Below are 6,000 nucleotides of genomic sequence, written 5' to 3'. Positions count from 1 at the left end.
GAGGCTGCATGGCCCCTTACATGAGCTATTATAGACGCCAGGAGCCCACCCCTGGGGCAGCATTAATTAAGGGAGGGGGCATGCAGCATCCCTTCCTGATCCATTATTGCACTGGGGAGCCCACCTCAGGGGGCCAAAATCCATGAAAGAAGGGAAGGGGGCCTGTGCGACCCCTCCTCCCAGAGCCTTTGTAAGCCCTGGGGCGCCCACCTCTGGTGCTTAAATTTACCATAAAAGGGGACAGCCCTCCTCCTCGAACACTTAAATGCCCTGTGGCCAAAACTCACCAAAAGGGGAGGCCCCCTCCACAAGCCTTTAAAAGGCCCCTGAGGACCCCATTCAGGGCGGCAACTTTACAGAATAGGGAGGGGATCCATGCTGCGCCTCCTCCCTGAGCCATTATTGGCCATGGGTACCCTGTTCCTGGGGTAGGATTATTTCCTGTGTCCCAGGGAACTCACCCCAGGGACACAGCGGTTTCGCTGCCCACACCTGAGATGGCAGGGAAATGTATGTTTGCTCCCACCTGGTGGGAGCAGACACAAAGGGCCTGATTTTAAATCTTGTTGGTAACGGTCCCACTGTAAATTTTTTGACTGAAATCCTGTCCGCCACCGTGACGGACAGCCCGCCGTATTTAGATGTTGGCGGTCCCATAGCCAAAAGCTTGCGCTGAACTGCCATTTCCACCAAGAAACACCACCCGTGACAACGACGAGATAGGGAAAAGTGGCTGCCAGCAAGACCCCAGCCACTCTTCCACTGTGCAGATTTGGACGTACCTTACTGCCAAGCAAAAAGTGGCGGTCCGATCTCCACTTCTGAGTTGGCATTTTTGGGGGAGGGGAGGGGGAGAAGGAGAAAAACTAACTTTTTTCTCCATTCCACCTCTGTCTTTCACTGGATATGACTGAACAACACCTGCTGTGACTGCTGCCACCAACCAATGGAATCAACATGAACCCCTCCCCTGTCACCAGACTCAAAAGTAAGGACGCAACGATTCCAGGGTGCGTTGGGTAGGCACTGCATGGGAGGTCGGGACTACTGTAGACATATACATGTCACAATAAATTTTTAAAATCACTGTGACATGCATATGTCGGGAACACAATTGGGTCAGACATGGCTGGGGACCCACTTGCAGGACACGGATATCACACACATACACACATAATTGTGGTGTCATTATTCATTACCAAATGAATGCTGGCACCACAATGAGGGTACATTCAAACTTGACAAAGGAGTCCATGTGTGCGCATTGCAAGGGGATCTGTACTAGTAGGTTTGTGCTATCTGTTGTGTATGTGAGTGGGTACATGTATGTGTGTGGATTGGCTGGTTGAGGTGGAGGGAGCTGGAGTGTGATGTGTTTGTGTTTGTGTCTGTGTGTGTGTCATTTGCATGTGGGATCGACCTTGTTGTGTATGTTGTGTTGTCGTGTGACACATTCAGGTGAGTGTTGTTGTGTGATGGAAGTTGTCATTATGTGTGTAGTTGTGCTTGTGTATGAGTGTGTCTGTGTAGCTGAGTGTATAGTTGTGCTGGTTGTTGTGCTTGTGTCAGGTGTGGGTGCAGTGTCAATTGTGTGTGTATGTTGTTTCATGGATGTATTTCAATGTGTGTTTTTAGCATGTACCATTGTGTTGTGTTAGAATTGTAATGGATGAAGGTGTGTATGTGGTGTGTTGTTTCGTGTGTGATGCAGGGGGACACATATGGCCTAGAGACAGTGTGTGTGTGTCATTTGCCTCCATTCCATAACCCCTGCTATTGCACAAAGTCCATTGGGTCCCGCCACCGTCTCCCTACGTCAGAAATCCGTCGCCAGTCCTCTAATTGCACAGCTGTGACATCTAAATACTGCAGTCAGAACACCGTCGACTTGATGGTCTTCTTGGGTCCGCCGCCGACAAGGGCTTGGTGTTAACACTACCAAGATCTAAATCAGGCCCAAAGTCTGCTCCCAGCAGGCGGGAGCTTTAAAAATGCTGCCGACGTCTGGGAGCAGACTTTTGATCTGTTTCCCTGCCCACACTGATGCAAGCAGGGAAATAGATCAACAGATTGCTCCTCCCCAGAGGGATCAGCATAAATAGCTGCTGCCTTCGGGCGAGAGCAATATGTGTTTTGTAAAGTTAGCAGCCGTAGGTGATGAGATCCCTTTCAAGGCTTGGGGGGGGGGGTCAGCATGCCCCCTCACCCCTTTTTGGTGAATTTTGGCCCTGGAGGTTGGCTCCCTGGGTCCATTACCAGCTCAGGGAGGGGGGACCGCATGCACCACTCTGCATTTTTAAAGAATTTCGGCCCTGGGGGTGGGCTTCCCAGGACCTATAATGGAGCGGGTGTGGGGTGCCTTGTGCCCCTTTCCTTTTATTAAATGCAGCCTCGTAGGTGGACTTCCCAGGCCCCCTTTGATTAATGAAACTGGCCCACAGCCAGCACTTTCTTTTTTTACGATTCTGCAGGAGTCCCTAAGGAACGTGGCAAAAATTGCTATTCTTTTTTTTATTTTGGCTCCGGGGGGTCTCTTTACCCCCATCCCTCCCCCATGGGGCACAGGGGGCAGGGTATCTCTAACCTGCCCCCTTATATTTTTTTAAAATTACTACTTCAGGACAGGGGACTAATTCCCTGAATCCTGTAATGGCTGCCAGCAATTTTTTTCTGATGTTTCTGGCAGCAATTTGAGCGCTCACTCGCTGGAGTCTGACTCTAGAGGGAGCGAATTGGCCCAAGGGAAAAAACTCTCTGGGCCAATCAAAACTCTCTATTTTTAAACTGCCGCTTCTGCGAGAGTCTCATGAGCCTCCTGCAGACCCAACCATCCAGATATACAAATATTTTGACCCTTAATTTCTAAAAAACTACTTAACAGATTTACACTGAATCACAAAAAGCACAATCTGCAGAACAGGATCTAGTATCCTGTCAAATTTGCTGTAAATCCGTTTTGCAGTTTTTGCTGTAGCCCTTCTTAAAGAGGTCAGTAGAAATTGCATGGGGATCCTTTGTTTTGGGACCCTTCTTTTTTCTCATTCCCCACTTGATAGGTCACTCCTAAATGTTACATACATAAACTAGTCAAAAACCCGTAACTTTTTGTAACGTTTTGTGGAAATTTGTCAAACGCTTTTCCTTTGGAATAGATGACATAACTATAACTACCCAATGGTGATTGCCACTGGGTAATATGTATATTACCTTATCTACCGGGCACAGGAATTATGTGGTATGAGAAGACCAAATTATGTGGCAGGTTTTAGTAAATTATGCGCCAACAAAAGGCAAATTATACAGTATAATCCAGCACATTTTGTAATAGTATTACTTCATTATTTTTGTCATTTTTAAACTTGGTAAAACTGTCTGGGCATTGGTTGTACCTCATTAGAACCATTTTAGTACCCAAATATAGAAATGAGCAACAAAAAGATAACTAGTCCAGCTTTCCAAAGGGCCTTTCACATTGCAGCAACACTTTTTGCTGCATTTTTAGTAACTTTTGACCTGCTTGAGCTAAAAATATTTGGACTATGGACTATGTGGCAAATGCAGCAAATCTATATCTACGCAAAAATCACCACAGCCGCATAATCGCGTAATTCCAGTGCATGGGCGTAGGAAGTGTGGGGGACGTGGGGGATGTATCCCCCCCAGATTTTGGAGGGTGGGGGACACTGGGGACGAAGGTGGGGGGGACAAGGGGACAAAAATTATTTCCCCTCTCACATCTATTATTCAGAGGGCCATTAGCGCACAAAAGCGCTATTTATTATAATAGCCTTATACGGACCATCCTCCAATCTGATGCGAATAGAATGAAGGTGAGTCCAGAGGCCCCCTGCGCCCTCTGCCGTTTTGTTTGTCCTGTTCACAGCTGTGGGCATTAAGGGTGCTCATAAGAACAAAGGGCACAAGGAGGAGAGAAGAGTTTTGAATGATTACTGTCTGCATCACCTGCCACCTTGAAGAGGAGCACTGCAGGACACCTTCAAGAGGAGCTGCAAGACAATGAGGAAGATCTAAAGAGGAAACAGAGTCCCACTCAGCCTGATGCCTGCAGGCTAGAAAGGGGACTCTGTGAAACACAATATTTGTATTTGCCTAAGATCACACCATGTGTTTAATGTTTTGTTATCTAGGTAATGAAGGGGTTGATTACAGCGTGGCTAACAGAGAGAAGCCATATTTCATTTTGGGCCATTATGCCTAGCGTTATTTTTTATGTTGTTGTTATTGTTACATACTTAGGCATATTGAAGTATATTATCTTTTCTCTATCTTTTCTTCACTCTTCTCTGAAACAATCTACCCTCTGCCATTGCAACCTACACCACTTTTCTCCACTCTGTGCTAATCTACGCCACTGAAATCTATGCTGTAGCACTCCACTCTACTCTGCAGCACTCTACACTACGCCACTGCAATCTATGCTTTCCACTCTAACCATTGTACACTACACCCCTGCACTCTGCCAGTGCACTCTTCACCACTTTACTCAAAACCAATGCATTCTATGCCACTGCACTCTATGCCAATCTACTCTGCCCCACAGCACTCTATTCCACTGCTTTCAATGCCACTGTACTCTGCACCACAGCACTCTATGCCACTCTACAATACACCACTGTACTCTGCGACCCTCTAATCTGCAACATTACATTCTCTGCCACTGAACTCCACGCCTCTCTACTCTGCACCACTGCACTCAATGCCACTGTACTCTGTCCCACTGCACTCTCTTCTGCACCACTGCACTCTAATCTACTCTACACCACTCCACTGTAGGACACTTCACTCTACTTTGAAATCATCTCCTCTATGCCACTGCAATCTACGCAACTCCACTCTATGCTATGCCAGTCCAATCTACCCTGCACCACTCCAATGTACCCTGCGCCACTCCAATCTGCTCTGCACAGCTCTATGCTACTGCACTCTACATCACTGTGCTCCACACTGCAACAATCTACTCTTCACCACTTTACTGTACCCTGCAGCAATCTACTCTATGCCACGGCACTCTATGCAACTCTATTCTACTCTGCACCATTGTACTCTAAGCCACTCTTCTCTACTCTGCATCACTCTACATCACTGCACTCTACACCAATGCATTCTATGCCACTCTACACCACTGCCCTTTATGACACTCTACTCTGCAACACTGCACTTTGCCACTGAACTATACTCCTCTCTACTCTGCACCATGGCACTCTACTCTGCATCACTCTACATCACTGCACTCTACACCAATGCATTCTATGCCACCCTACTCTACACCACTGCCCTTTATGACACTCTACTTTGTAACACTGCACTCTGCCACTGAACTATACTCCTCTCTACTCTGCACCACGGCACTCTACTCTGCACCGCTCAACTTTATGCCACTCTACTGCACTCTACACCAATGTACTCTATGCCACTGCACTCTATGCCAATCTACTCTGCACCACAGCACTCTATTCCACTGCTTTCAATACCACTGTACTCTGTGCCACAGCATTCTATGCCACTGCACTCCATGCCACTCTACAATACACCACTGTACTCTGCGACCCTCTAATCTGCAACATTGCACTCTGCCACTGAACTCCACGCCACTCTACTCTGCACCACTGCACTCAATGCCACTGTACTCTACACCACTCCACTGTAGGGCACTTCACTCTACTTTGAAATCATCTCCTCTATGCCACTGCAATCTACGCAACTCCACTCTATGCTATGCCAGTCTAATCTACACTGCACCACTCCAATGTACCCTGCGCCACTCCAATCTGCTCTGCACTGCTCTATGCTACTGCACTCTACATCACTATGCTCCACTCTGCAACAATCTACTCTTCACCACTATACTGTACTCTGCAGCAATCTACTCTATGCCACGGCACTCTATGCAGCTCTATTCTACTCTGCACCACTGTACTCTAAGCCACTCTTCTCTACTCTGCATCACTCTACATCACTGCACTCTACACCAATGCATTC

This window comes from Pleurodeles waltl, chromosome 7 (assembly GCF_031143425.1).
Source record: "Pleurodeles waltl isolate 20211129_DDA chromosome 7, aPleWal1.hap1.20221129, whole genome shotgun sequence".
NCBI lineage: Eukaryota > Metazoa > Chordata > Amphibia > Caudata > Salamandridae > Pleurodeles > Pleurodeles waltl.
The sequence above is the reverse complement of the archived record's forward strand: the minus strand, read 5'-3'. Positions refer to the sequence as shown.